This window comes from Meriones unguiculatus, assembly GCF_030254825.1.
Source record: "Meriones unguiculatus strain TT.TT164.6M chromosome 13 unlocalized genomic scaffold, Bangor_MerUng_6.1 Chr13_unordered_Scaffold_34, whole genome shotgun sequence".
NCBI classification, from domain to species: Eukaryota; Metazoa; Chordata; class Mammalia; order Rodentia; family Muridae; genus Meriones; species Meriones unguiculatus.
The window spans coordinates 15,946,915-15,971,940 of NW_026843646.1; the positions used below are offsets into that span (position 1 = coordinate 15,946,915).

Consider the following 25,026-nt stretch of genomic DNA (forward strand, 5'->3'; position numbering starts at 1 on the left):
TGACGGGTTTTTATAGGGCTCGGGAGCAGGAGGCGCGGTTACAGAAGCGAGAAGCATAGTTACAGGGGTCTGATTGGGTGGTTTGAACAAAGCCGTAGTTAAGTCACGTACCCAGAACAGGGAAGGCGGGAAGGCAGATTGTGAGCCGAGTCACGTACCCACCCGGAACCGGGAAGGTGGGAAAGAATGCAGCGAGGTAGCTCTTCCCTCAGGGAACTTACTGCTATACCGCACCTACTCTACATAGTGTTAACAATCGCTGCTCATCTTTTGGTCTCTCATTTCCCCCTTTCCTACGATCATTTGAAGACCCAATCTTGGGTCTTCCAGATATGACCCCTTGTATCTTATAGATTATTTTTTATAATGGGATCTGGGGTCCCTTCAGGGTGGATATAGGGGTAGTAAGCCAAGGAGAACTATTACAGGATCTCTCTAGGCTTTTAGCCCAGTTGCTGCAATATTAGTGTCCATTTCAGCTAAGCAGATGTCCAAGACAATAGCTAATGCCAGGGAGCCCCTTTTGACTTAGCATTTCAGCCTGCTAGGGGGAATTTGGGCGTAGATCCGTCTTCTGGAGCTTCTTCGAGCTGACCGTTGGACCGTAGGCATCAGGGGCTAGGAAGGCTGAAATGCCAGTCAAAGGCTGGGCAATGGGGAAGTCCCAAGCATCTGGTTCATTGATCCACCCGAAGAGGCAGGGAGCAATCATGTCAGTTTCCAGGAAGTCCAGATCTCAGCTTGCAGTCCACAGCTGATCCCGGACAGAGTTAAACAGGTGAAGATCTGCTGAGACAAATTCAGACTGGAGAGAGAAGTTAAAATTTGTCTATTAAATGGGAAAGATCAGGGAAAATCTCATCTGCGATCCTTTTGAGCTATGCCAGATCCAGGTCACATCCTGAAACTCACATGAAATTTTAGTACACAAAAGGAAATATACATAATTTTAAATACTCAGAAAAGTAACATCTCAGCAAATCAAACATTTTGAGAGTAACAGGTAAAACTGCATCCCACTGAATGAGTATCAGTTAGCTGTTTGTTTTATAACCTTTATACACAACCTAAGTGTGTCCACAGTAACATTTTTTTTTGTGGGCATAGCTGTTTGTAATTAGTCACGAATGAAGCTTGGCCATTCTTATACACTCAGCATATACTTTTAGTTTTCACTTTTACTTTTATGTTTACACTGGAAAGTTAGGCAGAAATACATTACTGGCTTTTAGTGCTAAACCCTGGATGCTTGGACTTTCCTTAACAAAGCAACTAGAAGGAATAGGTTTAGGATATTTCTGTGTCAAAATCTACCCCAGAAATGGCAGATATTAAGAATACCATACTAAAAGCTATGACTTTTGGGTCAGATACACACATTAAACAGATGTTTTTAAAATAACAAGAAGCACCTTTAGTCTATCTTCAGAAGCCAACAAAGGAAATTAAAATCTTAACCTGGTGACTGAATAATAAGCAGTTATTGCTCCATCAACTTATCAGAACTCTATTGATCAATGTCAACACTCTGAACTTTTAAAATTTTATAACATAAGCACAACAGTAGCAAAGGGGGGAGAAATTTAAAATATTTCCCATTTTTAATCTGCTTTAATTATATCTTAAAAAAACTACTTAGACTCTCCAATCTTTTGAATTTATCAACCCTGAAACATTTTTTTAAACTAAATAATAACACTCTAGATTTTTACAACCTAAACTCCTATATTCTCAGACTCTATATAAGCTCCACTTATTTATCATAAGACATGAGTCCTGTGAGCAAGGCAAACCTGTCTTTTTTTCTAAATAAGGTATCTAGTACTCTGTGGTTCTAGCTAATGAGTTGATCAATGAGCTAACAGTCGATCTAATTGTCTTTTCTCTAGCTGCAAAGCTACCGTAAGCTTAGCATAGCCGTCAAGGTGTTCAGAGACCTGAGAAGGATAAATTATAAGCTAAATAAATACCAATCCACGTGCCAATCAAAATGACAGGGATGACTAGTTAGCCCATTACCTAGGCAGTGTCCCTGGCTCCTGTGTTTCAGCATCCTGAACAGACGCAGTTCTGCCAGGCACATAAGATGAGAGACTGTTTCTGTGGAGAAAGAAACGAGAGAATGGCCTCACCTCGCCCTTAGCAATGTGAAACATTGACTCCAGGTGTCCACAGTTTTGGCTGGGCCCTAACAGTAGGCCAGTTGAGGCAGTATTGCCCAGTGGTTAGCATACCACAATCCAGAGTAGCATTCATCTGTCGTTGTGCCCAAATCTTCTCAGAGACCTTGGGGGACCTACTGCCAGGATTGCGGGACTTCCTGTCACAATAAGCTTACACATGTTAAAATGCCTAATTCAGATTTCTGACAAGCTTGAGGGCCAGCATATCCGAGTTACTCTGTTTTTATCATCTGCTCTAAACTGTGTCCTATAAAACAGAATGCTATGATCTCAAATTCTAGCATATTTTCGAGATGCATGTCCTAGAAGTATATATTTTAAGACAAATAGACAAGAGACTAGGTAAGGCTCAACTGCAGTATTTAGCATGACTTTAAATCTGTTCTTTCTGAACTAAAATCAAAGCAAACCTTTTAATCGGATACAGTTTATAGAGAGGCTAGCTAATCTTGATGCTCCTACCACTTGCATTAAAATTGAACATTAAAAAGCTTTGCATTTAGCACTAATGACTAAACATATCTCCGGACCAGCATGGCGGCTGGCCACGTGTAACCGAACTGAGCTGGAATCCTTAAACAAACATGGCAGCCAAACTACAGCTTTACGAGCTCTCCATTGCTGAACCATCATGGCGGCTGGCCATGTGCTAGCATTAGCACAGGCTGTGACTGACAATACCAAACATGGCCATTAGGTGCTGATGATACAGCAAACACTTCGGAGCTTCCATAATCCCCCACAACCAAAAGTTCCCAGTAATCGAACAAGCTTTAGAACCAACTACATAACAGAACAATTTTAAACTGTAATTATTTTAGCCATACCAAACCTATCAGCTAAAATTTTTTCCTTAAAAGAGCATAAAAAAACATTTTGTAATGAGGAATCACCAGCCTTTTAAATGAAGTATAACATTTTAAAATACAGTTTTTCTTTAAATCATATTAACTCTCTGGCTTTTTATAACACATCCACTAACCTTCTGCAACATGCTATATACATTTAGATTTCTAGCTTTTCTTTTCTGGCTTAACCAGACATGCTTACTTTTTTGCTCTCTTTCTTGCTTTTTAGACAACATAAAAACTCTCACTAAAATCCTTTCCATTCTGACATGATCCTGCCGAAGCCCAGAGTCTACGTACGATTTGCTTTTTATAGGCAAAGCAAAAGCAAGTTACATTACTATAAAGAGGAGTTCTGAAACTGCCAAATTTTTTTTTAAAATAACTTTCCTGCATCTGATAACATAAAGGTAACAACCAAACTCTAAGGAACTTAGAACAAGCTTTAAGGAACTTGGTGAAACTTCCCCTTTTCTTTGTCTCAAGATAAAGAACAGGGTGTAAACATGTTTTTTTTATAAACAAAGCAGCTTATCAAACAAACAGCTCTCCATAAGATACATTTCAAAAACTGCAATTTTCTCAGTCATAGTCATACCCAAATGTCTGATAAACTTTAAACAATTTTTTAAAACCCGTTTTTGCAATATTAAAACAAAGTGCCCCTTTTGTAGAAGTCACAAGGCATAAACATAATCTTTAAAATTAAAACCAGATTTTAAAACCAGAATTTACCAGTGCAAGCAATTTAATTTTTAAAACCAATACCAATTTAAAATAAGCTATCCTTTTAACCTAGAAGGAAATGAGAATTATTTGACCAAGGTTTTTCTTTTTTTTTTTTTATCCATACCAAGATGGTGGTTACATTATAAAATCACATGGTGAAGTCAAGATGGCGGCGAGACACTGAGACACTTTAGACCACGTGGCAGCCTATACAATATGCGCTTATGGATCTAATAAGGCGCATAGGCACACATTTTAAACAAATTTCGTGAGGCCTTTCAGAACAGAAAACAAAAGGTAGACAGACAAACAACACTCACTACACTTATGACAAAAATCAGGCAGACAGAAGACAACACAAACCGCGCGGTACGAGATCGGTGCCAAAGCGAACACAAAAATTCAGATGGAGACCTTGTCGGAGGTCCGGTTCCTCCGTCTCCCAGATGAAGCACGTAGCCTTCTCTCAGGGGCGTCGCCCCAAAGAGTCCCACTCGGCTCGTGTTTCCAGACAGGAGGGAACCCAAGAAGGGTTACCTTTCAGACGGGGAAGCAAATGATTCCCCTACCAGGCACTCCTGAGACGTCTCCCAGGAGGCACGGAAAAGAAGTCCAAGCCCGTCGGCTCCTTCTAGTTTCCGTCTGATACAGATGACCTGGCCAAGTCCAGACCACAGGGGGACTCGAACCCCCTGGAAATGAACTCACACAAAGACAGACCGTTCTGTGAGACACAAGACTCACAGAACAAGAAGCCGGCAGGTCTTACCTCCCGACGCTGGGTCGGTGGTCCCTGGGCGGGGGTCTCAGATCTTGGTGGGACCTCCAAATGAAAGACTCCCAGGAGCCTATCTAGACGGGGAGACCCCGCTTCCCAAGGAACAGCGAGACCAGCCTTCGGATGCAAGCCGCAAGAGGTTTATTTTGATACACGGGTACCCGGGGTGACCAAGCCTATCGGAGGACTTGCGCGCCTCTCGGTTGGGGTGACGGGTTTTTATAGGGCTCGGGAGCATGAGGCGCGGTTACAGAAGCGAGAAGCATAGTTACAGGGGTCTGATTGGGTGGTTTGAACAAAGCCGTAGTTAAGTCACGTACCCAGAACAGGGAAGGCGGGAAGGCAGATTGTGAGTCGAGTCACGTACCCGGAACAGGGAAGGTGGGAAGGCAGATTGTGAGTCGAGTCACGTACCCAGAACAGGGAAGGCGGGAAGGCAGATTGTGAGCCGAGTCACGTACCCACCCGGAACCGGGAAGGCGGGAAAGAATGCAGCGAGGTAGCTCTTCCCTCAGGGAACTTACTGCTATACCGCGCCTACTCTACATAGTGTTAACAATCGCTGCTTATCTTTTGGTCTCTCACAAACATGGGTGCTAGGAACCAAGTTTGGATCCTCTGGAAGAGCACTGAATGCACTTAATTGCTGAATCATTTTTCCAGCCTCATCTAGCTGTCTCTTTTCCAGTATTTCTTTTTTCATCTGAGATGTCTAACAGGTGCTGTTGTTGAGTCAAGCTTTCATGTAGCAGAGGCTGGCTGTGATCTCTTGATAATCCTGCCACCATTGCCCAGTGCTGGAATTACAGGCTTGTGCAATCACACCCTGCTTTATTGGTGCTCTGTGCCAAGTACAGGGCTCTTAGAAAGCTAAACTTCTGAGTCTGGAGATGACTTAGTGGTTAAGAGCACTAGTCTTGTAGAGGACCCAAGTTCTATTTCCAGCACTCACATGGTGGCTCACAACCATCTGTGACTCCAGCTTTGAAGGGTCTGATGCTTCTAAACTCATAGAGCCTGGGCCATGCAAATGGTATACATACATACATACATACATACACACACACACCACATACACACACCACGCACACACACGCAAAACACTTCTGTTCATAGAATAAAATGCATAAATCTGAAAAGTAATTTACAAAAATCTAAATTTGGTAGTCATGGTGTACCTTCCTAGGGCATGCTTCTAAATGGACTCTCCCTTGAACTCTTCCTTGAACTCCTGGACACCAGAGGAGGGGACAAGATGTGCAAACATTGGTTTTCAGAATGCACAGAGAGAGAGAATGGACTGCCTAAAGGATGCCATAGTTCCGGGTGAGCAAGGTTCATAACTTTGCTGGTTCCCTACCCCACAGCATCAACAGGAAGTTGATGCCTTTTCTTAGGGAGCTTCTATGGCAGTTAAAAGATAAAGCCGTTTGTGCAGAAGTTACCATTCACTTAGACTAAGTTAGTATTTTGCTTAACTTAGGCCGATTAGGCAGGTTATCTGATAGAGAATATTATAGGGCATCCCATGGTCTCAAAAGTAAAGAGAGCACTGGGAGAGGCTCCTGGGAGAGGTCTCAGAAGGATTGAGTTACACACAGCCGAGCAGGGCAAATGGCTTTTTTATGGGTTTGCTGGGGCGTGGTGTGGGCGGAGGGAGCTTTAAAAGGGAAAGACAAACATTTGCTGGAATCTGTGGTATTGAACTTAAACAAAGCCTTGCCTTTGTTCCTCTTTTATAAGGTAAGGGCTGACAGGAAAACTGGAGCTAATGCTTGTGAACAAGGAGTAATCTTTGGATGGCATCTCACCGAAGATATCAGTTGATCTTTTGTTAGTGTGGAGCAGCCATGGTCTCTGCCCTGCATTCTACTTACAGCTCTGAACTTCACAGCTATAAACTATTGTGTTGTGCAGAGAATTGGATTACACACTTGGATTTCATGACATAATGGTGTGTGCCTGTGTGCACAATGACTAATATTTGTTCAGCAATTACTATATATCAGGCACCCTGCTAGGCCTTTATACGTATTATCCAATTATTCGTGATTCTAACCAGGTGACAGCTTTCATCTGAGGAGTGAGTTGAAGTTAGTAGCTTACCTCAGTAACACAGCAAATTCACAACAGAGCCAAGCAAGTCTAGGCTGAGCAAGTCTAGTCCTTCCATAGTGCTGGTCTATGTTGGGAGGACTGTGAAGGGACATCTCCACTCTCATGGCCAGGGAGACAAGGGTGTATTTGAGGCAGCAGATGAGATACCAGTTTTGAGAGATGGGATTCCTGGCCAGGCACAGGTCCTGCTCTCAGAGAAGCTAAGACAGGCCTGGAACTAAGGTGAACTTCCAAGACTCTTGCCTCCACCTCCCAGCACTGGTATCACAGGCAGGAACCACTGAGGCATGGCTTTTTCTTCTCCACTTTCAGCTGGAGAAAACAACTTAAGCAGCAAATTTATGTTCCTGTGTACAGTTGTATACAAAAACCACACAGACATTCACACTGGCATTGGTTATAAACTAAAAGCTGGAAACAGCCTAATTGGGGGGGGGATTTCTCATGCTATATGTAAGCATTTTTAAAGAGACACAGCTATCAGATTTCATCATTATGTGGGAAAAGTGAGAATTGGGAATATGTGTTCTCTTCTGCCCTTTGAGAATAGGACAGAACTCACATTTGCATAGTACACTGAGGTACTTGACTGGGGAGCAAGGGCGGGAGAGTGTTTGCAGTTTTGCTTTTGGTGCCTTTTGAGTTTTGTATTGGATTGGAGCATTACAAAGTTTTTAGATCTGGGGATGTGGCTAAGTTGCTAGGTTGCTCACCTGGTATGTGCAAAGCCCAGGTTTTGATCACCAGCCACACACATACCAGGGATATATGAGGCCCTATCCAGAGAGGGTGTGATAGAGAGAAAGAGAGGACAAGAAAGCAAAACCACCAAAAAGTTGACTGAATTTACACTTAAATTCCCACAACAGGGAGCTTGTCAATGTGTGAAGCAGTCACTGTTAGGCAGTGTCCAAGGCCCTCCTCATCCTAGTATGCTGCTGTGTAAGATCCAATGGGGTGGCAGAGCTGAACAGTGAAAATTGGAGATGAATGGAGTCTCTGGCCTAGACATCCCTCCTGCTAAGTTCTGTGGAGAAGTAGACTTAATGATTTTTTTTTTGAGACAGGGTTTCTCTGTGTTGTTCTGGCTGTCTTGGAATTCACTATTTAGACTGGGATGTCCTTGAACTAAAAATCCCACCTTCCTCTGCGTCCCAGTGCTGGGATTAAAGGCATGCACCACCAGTCAGCCGATTTGATATTTTAAAAATAAATTTACCTTGATTTAATGTTTGTTTAATCATTGAGGCTTAGAAACTGGAGTCATCTGAGGTTGGCTTTACAAACTCCCTGAGGAAAAATCTGGCCAGGATAGGGTAGTGTCCCCCTGAAAGAGCAGGGTTGGGGGCCCCTGTGGTGCAGTAGAGCTACCTGAGCAGTGCACAGGGGTGGTCTGCTTGACTGCTCTGGCTCTGAGGAAGAACAGTTACAAAGATGAGCATCATGGAGGTTGGCTGTGGGCTGTGTGGTGGGTGGCGAGGTTGGGGAAGCTCCTTACTTTTGCTTGCATGGTTCCTTTCCGGTTGAAAAGTATGGCCTCATTTAAATACCATAGCACCAAAGTGGGGATTATTAGAGCTTCTCAAAAGACAGGGTCTGCAAGAAGGAGGGCTGGCTGAAGGAGCTTCCTTCTGCTCCTTCCTTCCTTCCTTCCTTCCTTCCTTCCTTCCTTCCCTCCCTCTCCCCTTCTCTTTCTTTCTTTTTTCATTCTTTCGTTCTCTCTCTCTCTCTGTTTTTGTTCAAGACTTTCACCCTGCTCTCAGCTGTAGAGAAAGCTGGCATCTTCTAACCCCCTCACTGCAGGTGACACCACTTACCACTTGCTTTGGAGGCTGTAGCCGAAGCCTCTGGCTCCCTGGGGAGCCCTGTGCCCTTTCACTACCAGCCTGCCTGGCCCAGGTTTGTCTTACATTTTTAATGTTTCACCTACTCTGGAAGGGTGTGAACCCTGCCACTCCGGAGCCCCACTGCTTTTCTCAGGTCTCACTGGGCCTCTTACTGGGTACTGTGGCCCACACCTACTTGTCCCACTTGACCCATGACACACGGGCCCCAGGGCAGCTTCGGCGCTGATTCCAGGGATCTCCGCATCCTGCAGCCTTTGTTCTCACCCCTGATTCCTACAGGGAGCCTTCCCAGTTAAGCTCTTTACTTCTTTGCAAGTTCTCATAGCAAGTATGGTTTGTATTGTTCAACTAATTATGCTTGTTCCACAACACTGACTAGAACTGGGCATGAGCAGTGCTCTTGTCCCGGGAGCAGGGCCTGCTGTTAGAGAGCCTCTGTGCTTCTCATCTGTAGCCCTTCCAAGGGTGTGAGCATGTGTGGATAGGGAGGTGGTTTGCTGGACGGACAGACAGACAATCATGCTGACTATGTTGTTGGTCTTATCGTAGCTATACTGCTACCTCAGTCACTAGGTAGGTAAATGGGCACGCAGACGCGCTGTCAGGTAGCTTCAGAGGGTATATCCGGTCAGCAGTGACCCACTGTGTGGTCTTGACAACTTCAGCTACTCTGTCAGTCTCAGCTTCTAGGTACTATTATGAAAGCACGATTGTGCATAAAGGAAAAATGCATATTTGGAAAAAAAATTATGTTTCTTAACTCATTGAGTAAATACTTGATGAGGAACCTAAGCCTGGCAGAATGAAGCTGACCTGAGACAGAGAAATGGCCTTTTGGGCTTTTGCCCTCATGGAACAGGTAACTAAACACATTAAATTCAAATACTTCTTCAGTGTATGAAGAAAACAGAAAAGAGAAATGCAGTCAAGTATGCCTCTGGATGGGAAGGAGAGAAAAGTAACTCTGGCTTGTGTGTCTGAAGAGTTAGTATTGAACTGAAGTCTCAAAGGGGGCGGGGTAGTCGTCCAGTCGTCCAGTGTGGATCTGCAGAGACAGCAGACCAAAGTGCCCTGAAATGGACCAGATTTGACGTGCTCTGAAAACAACAACAGAAAACACACTGGTGGTGGAAAAACAGAAAAACCATGGCAGGGTAGAATGTGAGAGCAACTCAAATGTTCATCTGTGTATTCAGACGCACTTGTAGCATGTGTAAAAAATAAAATACATTGTAAGAATGAAAGATAAAACAAACAAAAAAAAGAAATACAGTAATCATATCTACAAGTGCTGTATAATCGGAGGCTTCAGGAAATCCTGAACAAAACAGCAAAGGGGCCTGAGAGCAGGTGTGGGGGCTGGTCTTGCCTTGCTATCCTCACCTCTGAGCACACTGCCAGCACAGGAGGATGCTTGTCACTGCTGGGTGAGTCACAGCGTGAAGTGAGTGATAGCTCACATTTTATTATGTTCTTGCTTGGCTAGAGTTTACTCTTACTTTTTTGCCTGTTTCATTTGTCATTCCATCTGCACTCATGTGGAAGAAAAATGACAAAATGTAAGGAAACTATCTAAAGGTCTTTAATAAGAACCAAGAACTAATCCCAGCACCTGGGAGGCAGAGGCAGAGGCAGAGGAAGAGGCAGGAGGATCTCTGAGTTCAGGACAGAGAACTATCTATCTAGTGTGTTCCAGGACAGCTAGAGCCACATAGTGAGATCCTGCCTAAGGAAGGAGAAGGGGAGAGAAGAAGGAGGAGGGGTGGGAGAAGGAGAGAGGGAGAAAGGGAAAGAAGGAGGGGGAGGAGAGGGAGGAAGAAGAAAAAAGAGGAGAGAAATTGGCACCAACACACTTACTTATTTATATAATATTCATGAAGGGAGAATGGGTTCTAGTGTTAAACTTATTTCTGGGTGCACACCCTACCTGTGGTTATTGCAATAAACCTGTGTGATTCTTTAGATGAGTTCTTTAGGATCCTGAGTATTAGGAAATACATTAATATATAAATAGCCTTTAGCCAGAAAGATAGTACAAGTACAAAATTCAATTTGTATGAAGTCAAATAAATCCATGACACTGAATCATGGTTGTGAGGATTTAGTTTTAAATCTTAAATTGCTTTCTAAATTAAATCAATTAAAGATAGGGTTGACTGTTTCTATTGGAAAGCCCAAGAAACAGTGGAAATTAATAATGAGATCATGGGATCAATGGAACCGAACAGAGGACCCAGAAATAAACCCACACACTTATGGACACCTGATCTTTGACAAAGACGCCAAAACCATACAATGGAAAAAAGATAGCATCTTCAACAAATGGTGCTGGTCTAACTGGATGTCTACATGTAGAAAAATGAAAATAGATCCATACTTGTCACCCTGCACAAAACTGAAGTCCAAGTGGATCAAAGACCTCAACATAAAACCAGACACATTAAATCAGCTTGAAAAAAAAGTGGGAAATACCCTAGAACTCATTGGTACAGGGGAAAACTTCCTGAACAGAACACCAACAGCACAGGCTCTAAGAGCAACAACCAATAAATGGGACCTCATGAAACTGAAAATCTTCTGTAAAGCAAAGGACACCGTCATCAAAACAAAGCGACCACCTACAGATTGGGAAAGAATCTTCACCAACCCTTTATCTGACAGAGGACTCATATCCAGTATATATAAAGAACTAAAGAAGCTGAAAAGCAGCAAACCAAGTAATCCACTTAAAAAATGGGGAACAGAGCTAAACAGAGAATTCTCTGTAGAGGAATACCGAATGGCAGAGAAGCACTTAAAGAAATGCTCAACCTCATTAGCCATTAGGGAAATGCAAATCAAAACAACCCTGAGATTTCACCTTACACCCATGAGAATGGCCAAGATCAAAAACTCAAGTGACAACACATGCTGGAGAGGTTGTGGAGAAAGGGGAACCCTTCTCCACTGCTGGTGGGAATGTAAACTTATACAACCACTCTGGAAATCAATCTGGCGCTTTCTCAGACAACTAGGAATAGCGCTTCCTCAAGATCCAGCCATACCACTACTGGGCATATATCCAAAAGAGGCTCAAGTACACAAAAAGGACATTTGCTCAACCATGTTTGTAGCAGCTTTATTTGTAATAGCCAGAAGCTGGAAACAACCCAGATGCCCCTCAACTGAAGAATGGATGCAGAAATTGTGGTACATCTACACAATGGAATATTACTCAGCAATGAAAAATAAGGAAATTATGAAATTTGCAGGTAAATGGTGGGATCTGGAAAGGATCATCCTGAGTGAGTTGTCTCAGAAGCAAAAAGACACACATGGTATATACTCACTCATATAGACATACAACATAGGACAAACCCACTAAAACCTGTGCATCTAAAGAAACTAAGCAAGAGAGAGGACCCTAACTAAAACGTCCAAACCCCATCCAGAAAGGCAAAGAGGATGGACATCAGAAGAAGAAGAAAACAGGAAACAACCTAGGAACCTACCACAGAGGGCCTCTGAAAACCTCTGCCCTTCGGACTATCAAAGCAGATGCTGAGCCTGATGGGCAACTGTTGAGCAGAGTGAACGGACTTTTAGGTAAGAACTGGGAAATAGTAAGAGCTGGAGAGGACAGGGTCTCCACAAGGAGAGCAACAGAACAAGAAAATTTGAACATAGGGAACTTCCCAGAGACTCATACTCCAACCAAGGACTATTCATGGAGATAACCTAGAACCCCTGCACAGATGTAGCCCAGGGCAGTTCAGAGTCCAATTGGGTTACATAGTAATGGGAAGAGGGACTGCCTCTGACATAATCTGATTGGCCTGCTCTTTGATCACCTCCCTCTGGGGGGGGAGCAGCCTTACCAGGCCACAGTAGAGGACAATACAGCCACTTTTGATGTGAACTGACAGACTAAGATCAGAAAGGAGAGGAGAACCTCCCCTATTAGTGGACTTGGGGAGTGGCATGCAAGCAGAGGGAGGAGGGAGGGTGGGATTGGGATGGGAGGAGGGAGGGGCTTATGGGGGGATGCAGAATGAATAAAGTGTAATTGATGAAAAATTTAAGAAAAAAGGGAAAAAATAATTTAAGAACCTTAAATGACTTTCAAAATTGGAGGAAAACATGGAGTTAGTCAATTGGCATGGAGTACATCTCGCCCCTGGGGGCAATGGTCTCCTGAACCTACTCAGACCTCAGACACCACCACTGCTAGTTCTAGAACTGACACAGGATGTTCCAACGAGGGGTTAAGGCTTCTCATAATATTTCCTATAAGCCCACACCTGTTTGTCTATATCCCCCATTTTTATTCATTATTAGCCAGATAGAGCCAAGTAATTGTGGTAATCATACTTGCTTTTTTGCCCAATGCTGGAATGCTAGGAAAGTTAGGTATGCCCTGGTTACTCGCATGCCTCACTGGGTGCCTATGCCCATTGATGCCCCTCACGCTATGACTCTCTTCAGACAGAAAAGGGATCTTGGAACTACAGCCACCATTGTTACTACCATCTCATTGACGGCTGTTGGAGCTACCACCAGGGCATTAGCCATGAGTCATACTGGACAGACTGCTCAGACCCTGAATACTCATTTAGCCAATGTAGCTCATGCCTTAGTTGTACATAAAGGAATTAATGCTCAACTAAAAGGAAGCTTGATGGTGTTCAATCAGAGGATTGACCTCTTGCAGGAGCGAATTGATACCCTATGGCAAATCGCTCAACCTGGCTGTCAATGAAAGTATGCTGGACTTTGTGTCACTAGCATACAACATGAGAATTTTTCCTGCGCTGCAAATCTGTCTAAACAATTGTCGAGCTATATTTTAGGTAATTGGACTGGAGAATTCGATACTACGATGGAGCAGCTGAGAGTGGCCATTGTCACAGTAAATTCTACCGGAGTGGACGCAGGACTAGCCACAGGATTATCAACATGGATTGCTGCAGCCATGAATCATCTGAAGGAATGGGCGGGCATGGGAGTGTTAGCAGGCCTTCTGGTGTTGGTCTCCTTGGTTTGCCTGTGGTATATATGCAAGATTAGAGTCTCACAACAGTGTGATGCAGCCATGATCATTCAGGCCTTTACAGTCATTGAAGCAGGACATTCTCCCCAAGCATGGTTGGATACCATAAAAAGCTAAAATGATACGCTCAGGATGCGAGGCTAAGCACTGTACTCAGGGTCAGCCGATTCGGACCCAGAGAAGAGCATGTCTGATTGCATGTGGGTTGATGCCCCAGGTCCCGCCTCTGAGAAAAAGGTATCGGACGGTCTGATGCTCTTTGGGTGGATGACACCTAAATGAACATCTGTACAAAGTCCCAATTTATTTCTAATATCAGAGATCAGACCTCTACTCTTGCCTGATGCGTCTAAAACAAAAAGGGGGAACTGTAGAGAGCTGCGGAATGCTATGCCTTAAAGATGGAGCTGGTTTCCGCCTTCCACCTTCCCGATGGTGAGTGCTCTCTGTCACGAACAACTCCACATTTGGCTAAGGCCGAGGATCTGGCTTGCTTCCATGTATGTGGACCTATCTGCATTGCCCCCATGGCACGCCTGGGTTGGCTACCCAGAGGCTATTTAAGCTGTGGGCTGGCTTTCCCCGGGGTCCGAGGATTGTTCAATGTTCCTGAATAAACTGCATTGAAAAAAAAAATAATGAGATCATGGGTTGGCTCTGAAGCTCCCTGCTGTGTTTATTTTAATAAACTGTCTTATTTGCCTGGTGTGCAGCTGGGGTTGAGACCTCAGCAAAGTCACTTTTATGTTCGAAGCCACAAAAGGGGAATTGTCACTCACATGTAACAAGTGATTTTATTTTTAAAAAAGTCACATGCTTTAGACTGCTTTTTCTGGGGAAGGTGTCTAAAAAATTATCTGCTTCATTCTGAACATGTGAGGAAATTGAAATGGTGTCTATTATTTGCCTGACTGCACAAGATTTAATTAGTCTTCCTGAAGAAGGAAAAGTGTGCTTCTAGAATTAGAGGAATCCACCTGAGGTTTGGGAAGGATGTAAGCAGAGGCCGCACAATTGTGTGTAACTCAGGGACAGGTCAACTGTGTACCGGGTCCTTCTGCTCTTTGCATAGCCTGAGCTCCTGTTGAAGCTAGAAATAACTTTCTGTGCTTGACATTTAGATGAACATTCAGGGGGTGAAATCATGCTTTGTCTTCAGCTCTGCAACACATTTACGTTGGGTTCTTTGTAGGTCAACTTAGGGGAAAGTTGCTCTTGTGTTTGCCTGCTGCTGGTGGAGCTGTGGGACATGGTTGGGTTTGCCAAAAGAAGCAAATGCTTATCAGCTCCTCGGCCAAGGTTTCAGTTAACAGCCTTCTGTGCAGCCCCACCCCCACTTCCGTTAAAGTTCAACCATTTGGATTTTGAGTGTGGCACAGCCAGGCTGTGATTGATGCCATCAGACCCTGAAACTGCTTTCCAGGAGGTGGCCAGGAGAAGGAAGCGCTGCTGAGCCCAGCACAGCACCCTGCATGCTGGGCTGACCCGAGAGATGCCAGCACAGAAGGCAGGCTCCTGAGGTTTACCTTTTATGGGATCAGGCTGCCTTGAGTCTGAGCCACTCTGGGCCTTCTGTGGAGACCTTTCTCTTTTAAGAGCATTAAATCTAAATATCTCCCTGTTGAACTCTATTGGCTCTTAAGGACCTTGTGTAAAGGGTGATTGACTTTTATGCCTTCTCCAAGAATGACTGAGTCTATTTATTGCCAGTGAGCATCCGTTATCTCATTGGCTCTAGATGACTAGGCTACTTAAGTGGTCCTTGTAAATAGTCATGATCTGTTGCTCTAGCTCTCTTAGGTCAGACTTGGAGATGACAGACCATAATTAGCTTTTCTTCCTAGCTATCATTGACCCTCAGTGAATGACATGCAAATTAGCAAGCCAGTCATGTAGGAAATATCCACCGGAACATTGTCTTCTCTTCTACTAGGCAGACCTATAGATGGAGTCTGGAGTGATGGTGGATTACATCAGGGAGATCTTTGTGAAATGCAGGGCCAGAATTAGGGACAACCACTAATTCAGCAGAGTGAGCATTTTGTTTGCTGATACAAAACTGCATTCTGGCCTAGATCATCCCATTGGCAGCAATAGAACAAGTCAAGTGTGCCTAGAAAAGGATGCCTCCTTCCTGACCATCACATCAGTGGTCACGTTGCTACTGTAATCTTTAAGACACCAGCACGTATCTCTCACCCCATCTCACCCCTGCCTTCTGTGGTTGCAGGGCACAGAGCTTGCATATTTGTGTTGCTGCAGCCTCAGGAAACTTAAGATATTTGAAAACATTTGCTGCTTAAGTGAATGTTAAATAAAATTTCTCTGTCATTTAGGGACTCTCCAAGGTAGCATTTTCTGTTACTGTGACTGTTATGGACAGAATATTTCTACCCTGGAAGTTTGGAAGATGCATCCTGCCTGCCATAGTCTTCATTACTCAGGCATTTGCATCTTCAGTGGATCTCACCCCCCTGCCCCCAGGCTTCTTTAGATTCTGTGAGGCCCCTGCTCAAATCTAGAGTATCTGTGGCTTATGTTTCACTAGTTTCCTCCAGGCTGAGGACTTTGTTCTGCGGGACCTCTGCTCACACCTCTCTTGTACTCGACCACTGTATGATGGTCATTGCTGAGCACTGGTTGCATTCTCCTCGAATTGTTAGCTTCTGTCTCTTTCTAAGATCCTACACCATTTAATGCATTGTGTGCTTCACTGTGTGCTTCCATGGATACTTATAGACTGAATAAATGAATGAAAAGAATGAATGAGTGAAATGAATGTATATATTTAAAAGTATCTTTTCTTTATTTTTATAATATATAACATGATATTACAGGGTATATAAAGAGCAAAGTAGGGAAATTAAACTATGTATTATACAGTTATTCTTTCCCTTCCTGTGCGCACGCACCTATGCCTGTGTCTGTGTACAAAGCCGCTAAAATTTATTGTACACCATGCCTGTAATTCCAGCTCTAGAGAGCCTTCATCAGGAGGATCACCACAAGTTTAATACTAGCCTGGGCTAAAGAGGGAGCTTCAAGTTTCAGGTGACCTTGAGCTGCCAAGGGGACCCTGTCTCAAAGACAAACAGATGGGAAAACATTTCTTTAACACAAATCCAATGTCTCTCAGAGTACCCACACATTAGATCTCTAGACGTACAGTGAGACAGAGTACCTTTAGTATTTGTTTTCGGGTTTTGGCTAGAAAGGTGGGAGCTAGTGGCACAGCTGGCAAAGTTGTTGTAATTAGCACATCATTGAAACTTGTCAAATGTCCTTAGACACCCCTGATGGGCATAAGGAGGAGCTCACAGGTAAAAGGATGTGTGAAGAGGTGAAGCACTGACAATTAGATGCCTGGTGGTGTAAATTACTAAAAGTCTACAGGGTATCAAACAGATCAGCCCTGTACCTAGGAAGAACTCTGTGGCCTTCATTTTCCTTCAGGGCAACTCTAGGCACTTTCACAGAGGCACAAAGGTTTTGACATCCATCAAAAGCCCACTTTTGATGGGATAACACTTTTGAAACTGTGTTACACATAATAATATATGTCCCGGTCCACCCCTGTCCCTGCTACCCTTCCTCCTAGTTCTTGTCAGTGTTCTTTGCTCATTCCAATAAAAATCGCTATTACATAGTGTCTATATTAGTTTGTGTCACAATGACCAGAGCACCTGTTAGAAACAGCTTAGTGGAAGAAAGGTGTTTTGTTTTTCTTTCTTTTCCCAGAGTTTCAGAAGGTCCCAGTGCATTGTGGGTGGGAGGCATCATGGTAGGAGTGTGTGGCAGAGGCTGTTCAGATCAAGGTGGACCAGAAGGCAGAGAGCATGCCAAGAGCCAGGGGCTGGCTATATAACATAGGACCCAGAGACAGAGTTCCCAGCCAGGCCACTTCCTAAAGCTTTCATAGCCTCTAACAGCACTCATCTCTGGGGGAATTGTAGATGCAAACTATGAAAATGCCATCTTTTGGCTGTGACCCACCATTATGTAGAACAGGGTCATTTTTAGCTCATTTACACTCATCCTCTGTCTTTACCAATCCTTTACAGTGAAACTTGTTTTTTATTCTGTTAATCAAATAGAACTCTCAAAAACTGATTAGAGTTTCTGTCCTGTTGGCATCATGTCATTTCTATTGTATATTTTTTGTTTGTTTGTTTTTTTTTTTAGCTTGAAGGTTTTAAAAGTTTTTCTATTGAATTTCCTGATGCCACATGTTATAAGATGAGGATTTAGTTTGTTCAGAATCTTGCTATAATTCCGAGGATGCACTGGTCCTCATGATCCTCCTGACTCAGCTCCCTGACTGCTGGATTACAGGTGTGTGCCACCACTTCCTGTTAACAGGAGGAGGTTTATGCTGTTATTTAATCCCTCCTGTTTCGTTTCTTGCCTTTGCCAGCTCCTCTTCTTCACTAACGTGGAGTAGGTTAGCATTTAGATTTTCTTTTTCAGGGAGAGGGCTTGCAGGCACTTTAACGGGACCATTGAACATGGCAAGTATTGAGTGACATGTATGAGGCCCCTTAGCTGGTTAATGCTACCAGAGGCTGAAGTCGGGGCTTTTGCCTTGCAATCTAGTGGGATTCCTGTAAGTTCAGTTATCTAATGCTTAGTGAGTTCTTTTCTAGGCATTGTATTAGGTGCCAGGTCATATTAAATAATAAGAAATTATTCCAGACAGACCTCACGCTCCACAGTCAAGGAAGGAAGTTTTACAAAACATAACTGGGTTTCAATGCTATTCTATTAAAAAAGAATAGTTATCTCATTATTATTATTTTTTATCCTGCAGGTCAGAGGTTAGGGAAAGTTATAACTAGAAGTGTCAACTTCTTAGATTAATTGACTAATTTAGTATGTGGGTGTGCCTGAGTGTATGTATGTGTGCCACGTGCATCCAGGAGCATAGAGAAGCCAGAAGACGGTGTCAGATCCCCTGGAACTGGAGTTACAACAGTTGTGCACCACCGTGTGGGTCCTGGAAATCAAACCCTAGTCCTCTGCAAGAGTAGCAAGTGCTCTTAACTGCTGACACATTTCTGTAGCCCCAGAAGTGGCGATTTTAATATACCAAGAAAATAACATAGTTAACTCATTTATAGTGATGTTCTTTCTAGACAGTCATTTAAATTGTCTATTTCAAGTTCAAATATCAAAGCAAATTGTTTAGAAGTTTACAGCCATATAATGTTTTGTGCATCTGGCAGGATTCTATGGGAGAGTATTGAACAGTTATCAGTTGTCCTTATAGGTTTGTGTAGGATTTTCACTTCACATGCCTGCCTGCCTCCCTCTTTGAAGGTCCTCTGCATGGCAGTTTGTGAATTTTCTTCTTTTGCTGCCTCCTTCAGCTTTTCATCACAGTGAATTGTTTGAGTACAGATTTCTCCTCCCAGAAGGGCGTGAAAGGACTTCCTTTGATGATTCAGATTGACACATACAGTTACAATAACCGCAGCAATAAACCCGTCCACAGAGCGTACCACCAGATCAAGGTCTTCTGTGACAAGGTGAGTAAAGACAAATTTGTCAGAAAGGTTCTGTTATGGCTAGATGTTCTTTTTAATGACATTTCTCCCTTGTCGCTGTTCTCGGCCAACCACAGAGACATGGCAGTCTTTTATTCTCAAGTCCTGTTAGATATTTAGGGAGTCACCAATCCATCCACTGTCCTTTGTCTTGGCTCTTGCTGTTTTCAGTATTTTTACCATTAATTTAATGACTGGCATTGCCCTGGGGCTTAGTTCTCTCAGGCTGATAAAACAAAATACCTGAGGCTAGGTGGTGTGAGCAATAGAAATGTACTCTCTACGGAAACCTCAGCGCTATGAGTTCTGTCCCTGTGAGCGACTTCCTGGCTGCCGGTAGGCATGTTATTTCCTTGTGCTCACATGGAAGAAAAAGAGAAGAGCTCTCCTGTGTCTTTTCACGGGACACTGTCACATCAGGGATCAGCCTCATCACCTCACCAGCGTTAAGGGCTTCGCTTCAGCACATGGCGGGTGAAGTGTGGGAACCTTCAGTTTGTAGCATACTGTGCTTTGGTCCGAGCGTGCAGCTGAGATGACAGATCTGGAATATCCGCTGGGTGTAGACACTACTGTAGAACACACATTGCAATCTTGGCCATTTGTTGAGTTGCATGGGGCCTCACCTAGAACTTTCAGGACTAGAAACCTTGCCTACAAAATAAGTTCATCATTTTTACACAGCACACAGTGCTTTCGTCTCCATGATTGCTACTATAAACTTTAACAGAATAGTTAGAATAAGAAAGCTTCAACCCTGAAGGTCAGGTACAAGAGATGGTCACAGGTGTGAGCACGTGTCCTGATCATTTGACAGCCTGTGTGAGGTCAGCCTCTGTGAGGGCAAGTAACGGAGCCTAAGGCACTCATTGGAAAGCACCAAGGGGCCTTCTGAGGACAGGGTGTGAGGTGGGCTGGGGGAAAAAATTCTAAAGACCCTAGCTGGCTGGTGTGTGCAAAGGGACTGACATTGCTATGTTGTTTTTCATGAGAAGTTACAATGTAAAGCCCTGATCTAGGGGGAAAACCCTGTTCTGGGCAAAACTGGTAAGAGTAAAATCAGCTGCTGGAATGGGCAAACAGGTGGCCAGGAAAGAAAAGCACAAAAGAAAATTAAGATAGGAAGGGACACTCTCCTGGTTAGTTTTTGCCACACAGCTGGAGAGTTTTCTCGTAAGAGAAGGGCCACCGAGAAAATTCCTCTAGCAGATTGGCATGTGTGTAAGTCTATGGAGCATTTTCTTGATTGATGGGTGATGTGGAAGGGCTTAGCTTACTAAGGGCTTAGCTTGCTAGCCCTGGGCAGGAGATCCTGGGTATATAAGAAAGCAAACTGAGCAAATCTTGAAGAGCAAGCCAGTACGAGACATTTCTTCATGGTCTCTGATTCTGTTCCTGCCTCCAGGTTCCTGCCTTGAGTTTTTCTCCCTCAGTGATGGCCTGCACCTGTAAGAAGAAGTAAGCCCTTTGCTCTCCAGGTTGCTTTTGCCGTGGTCTTTATTGTAACAATAGAAAGCACACAGAAATATCTTTATTTTCTCCTGATATAGTATTACTGTTGAAATTTTTGATGATAAAAATATCCCTATTCACTTCTAATTATTTATTTTCCTTTAATTAAATGCCCAAAGAATAGTTTTCATCTTTTCAAAGTCTATACTCTGTATTTATATACAGAGTAGGCCATCTTATAAAACAAAAGACTAGGGGCTGGCTCAGTCCTAAAGAACACTTGCTGCTCTTGAAAAGGACTCAGATTCAGTTTCCAGTAACTGACAGCTTTACAGCCATTGGCAACTCCAGTTCCAAGGGATCTGGTACCCTCTTCTGGCCTCTGTGGGCACCAGGCACTCATGTGGTGCATGTACACACATGCAAACAAAACACTCCCCAAAATAAAATGAATACACCTTAAAGCAACAATAACAGTGCGCTTCTTTGTATTACTGTGTGAACATTTAAGAAGAGGGATTGTAGGTTACAAGCCTCAGGGGAGAACTGTCCTGGCTTCTCATGTTGCCCAACGTGACTCAGAAAATAGCCCCCCCCAAAAAAAACTGCATTTCATTAAAAACAAGATTAAGGTCAGACCAACTTCCTTATGAACAGTGAATGAACATCATGAAGCTACTACCACCCAGCAGATGAAAAATAGCCCAATATCTCAAAGTGAGCCAATGAATCTCGCTAACAGGAAGCTTGAAAACCATGTATATGAAGAATAGACCTATGCTTGAGCTCAGGCAAGAACTTGCAATAGAAGCAGAAGTATTCCATAATGTACGAGAAGCAGCTAGCAGCTAGGCCAGTGACAGGTCATAAGGAGGTGCAGGTGGGAAAACAGCGCAGAATAGAAGGAAATTATGAAAGAGAGGAGTGAACATACCACAGACAAGAGCTAGAGATGGCCGAATATTTGTAGAACAGTGGTCATTGAGAAGAACAAACCAAGAAAAAAAAAACAACAAACTCCCAAGCAACAGAATACAACAAATGCAAAAATGGTACATCAGAACCATGGGAGAGTGTTTATACCGTGCTGGGGGAACTGGCTCAGGAAAACAATATGAAGCAACAGCTATCAGATGGGCAGAGTGGCACACACCTTTTAACCCAGCACTAGGGAGGCAGAGGCAGGTGTGTGTCTGTAAGTTTGACCAGCCGTGTCTATGTAGTGTGTTCCAAGACAGCCAGTGAGACTCTGTCTCAGGGGGTTAAAAAAAGAAAGCATAGCTATCAGACTTTGAAAAGATGAAAACTATTCTTTGGGCATTTAATTAAAGGAAAATACATAATTAGAAGTGAATAGGGATATTTTTATCATCAAAAATTTCAACAGTAATACTATATCAGGAGAAAATAGTTATCTGAATAGAATAAAGTAAACCAAGGACTTTTTTTCGACCCAATTAACTCCAATGTAAAGAATATAGAAAAACAGAAACTTCAAATAAAACCTAAACGACAATATAACATCCCAATTCTGGTGAATATTGCTTCTCCGTAAATCTAGTAGAGAATAAACTCTAGACATGGAATGTGAAAGCACAGGTGATATGCTGATGGAGGGCACACAGTTATCTGTAAATTGGTGAGTGATGGGGGAGAGTGCAGACATGTAGCCATCAGTGTGGCCATAGGATGACTACTGAAAAGCTCAATAAACTGCAGGGATAAATAAATAAACTGCTCAGTGGATAAGAGTACTTTTCATGTAAGCACAAGGCCCTAAATTTGAATCCTTACCACTAGTATAAAAATCTGGGTGTATTGCATGTTCCTGTAACATTGGGATTGTTTCTGAGGCATGTGGGTGTCCAGCCACTCACTGTAGCTTAAATGGCAAACTTTACGTTCAATGAGAGACCTGTCTCAAGGCAATAAGTCAGGGCATAATAGAGGAGGACATTCCAAATGCTTCTCTGGCCTCAGAACACACTGAAGGACACTTGCACACAACACACATACATACAAGTGAGGTAACAAAGACGGTGTAATCTCACTGGCTGCTTATAGGTATGCACTGGTGACTACTTCAGATTAGATGATGGAGAAGAGAAATGAAAAGAGGCCCGTAGCTAATTCCATGCTACCCTTCATTCTTAAAGCTACACCAGTCTGTTTTAAATTGCCTGTTATAGCAATGAAATAGCACAGGGAGGAATGCGTCCCTGTGAGCCGAGAGAAGTGACAGCAGAGAGGAAATGGTTAAGAGAAGATAATAAAAGCCACTGGAATTGCACTGTAGGCACAGCTGTATAGCCCTTATAGAACCGAGGGACAGTTAGGTAGCCTCCAGAGCCCAGAGGCCATTTGACGCAACACTCAGTGAGTACATACACATGGGTCAAAGGCACTTGGCTGGACTCACGCAGCAGAGGAGCTGGGTCCAGACATAGATCTGTCTCAGTTCAGACTCCTTGAATCAATAACTAACTTTATACACTGAATGTGAGAGTGACTACTGATCATTCAAAAAACCCAAAACTAAACAAACACACACACAAAACCCCAAACTTGTAGGGAGGAGAGTATTGCACTGTGGCTGTGAGCCTATGTCCTAGAGGAAAAGAGGCTTTAAGGGATAAAATGGGCTCATTATACCAGTTGTTTGCCAATTGAAAAAAAAAAACAAACCTATTTTCATTCAGTTATTTTTCCTTTCAGTGAGAAAGGATGAGAAGGGGAATGTGTACGTTCCCTACCTGCCCCAAAGCTTTGTTGTTGAAGTCACATGGCGGGGCCTTAGGCTAGGAAAAGGTGGTTGGAAAAACCATTTACTTGTATGGCTATGATTTTAAACATTGAAAACCCAGAATGGATCACTCTCGTGTACGCTTTGCCAATAAGAAAGGTCACATTCCTAATAGTTCCTGTTTTAAATGCCCTAATGAAGCATGATGGATTGGCATTTTTTTCAAGCAGTGAGTGATGACATAGGTTTCTGTATATTGCAGTGTTAAGGAGTGGGGAATGTCAAGAAACTCACATGAAGAAGAGTCTTAGGACCTTGCGGATGGGTTAACTGTAATTGCATCAGCTGCATCAAATTTGCCCTCTTAAATGAAATGGACTTCTTCCCTAAGTGTAGAAGTAATGTTTTCTGGAAGTTTTGGCGACAAGTACTCCTAGGAAATAAAGTGATGCAAGATCTTGGTGGAGGCAGATCTGTCTGTACTGAATGTGTAGTGCTTTTTTGGGTCTTACTGAAATCACAGCTTTATTTAGAAATGAGAATGACAGTTCCCCAAGAGTGTATAATGTGTTTCTAGTTCCTGAAAACTATACTGCACATATATAATTTTTTTCCAAAAATACGCTTAATTCATTTTATGATCTTGTATAAAACCCCATATGTGGTAGCCACAGCTGGAGCCTAGGTCCTCTGAACTCTGGTGAGGGTTTTCTCAAGGTGGTCCATGAATTCCTGATGAGGTTATTTGATGAACACAGTCTTTCCCAGAGGTTCCAGGATCAAGAAGCTGTAGGACTTGGAGATGGCATGAAAGGTGGCCTTGATGGAGTTGCCCAGGGTGGCAGTGCAGCCCTGTCTGATGTTGGCGGTCATTAATACTGGCCATACTTAGCAGCTTTCTGGACACAGGAGCAGAGATGATGCTAGTGCCTCTCGGTTGGGGGGGACTCAGCAGTGTGGAACCACAGCTTCCTGTCACTCTGCATGGAACAATGTGGGGCTTGCCAATCTTGTTCCCCAACTAGCCTTTCCATACAGAAAGAGTGGAAAGCTTGTCCAAGATGATAGCCCCTCGGGTTTTGATTGGCTATATCCTTGGACCACTTAATACCAGGGCCAACATAACTATTCTAGTCCCCAATAGCAACTAAAGCCTTGAACTGGGTCCTCATTGCAGCATCTACCCTGGCACGATCTTCAGAATCTCATCTTTTGGGGATGCTCTCAGGAAAAAGCTGATGGTCTAGGATTCCTTAATGGGTGGGGAGAAGAGGTAAATTGTCTCCAGGAACTCGATTTTCAAGTCCTTGACCAGGTGGCCCAGCTTGGTGACAGGGATCCACTCCTTGTCTTTGGCTTTACCTCCAGAAGCCTCACAGCATCTATTATAACCTCAGTCCCCAAGGCTACTGCCAAGTCCTCTGCAGAAGCTGTTGTGGCCTTCCAAGCCTGGACCAGAGGTATTCTGCACCATCCGCTGTTTGCTGTTTTCCTGAAGAGGAGGATGATATAGATAATTCTTAAACAATTCTTTCTTGGCTATTCTCAGAAATAGCACAAATAAAACCATTCTTTAAAAGTAAAATTTCTTGGGCTGTACCCATTTTTATTGGTTACTTTTCTCGTGCTAAGATAAAATGCCATATGGGTCCAGAGGGTTGAGTTTATCATGGCAGGTGAGGCATAGCAGTGTGAAAGTGAGCATGAAAGTAGGAGCAAGAAGATGAGATGCAGGCATAGTGCAGAGAGAGAAAGT

The 25,026-nt window shown here is 43.4% G+C and overlaps 1 pseudogene; it reads left to right on the forward strand.

The window, feature by feature from the left end:
- The window catches only part of LOC132650928 (grainyhead-like protein 2 homolog), a 59,519-nt pseudogene that overhangs the window by 8,639 nt on the left and 25,854 nt on the right, over positions 1-25,026 (forward strand).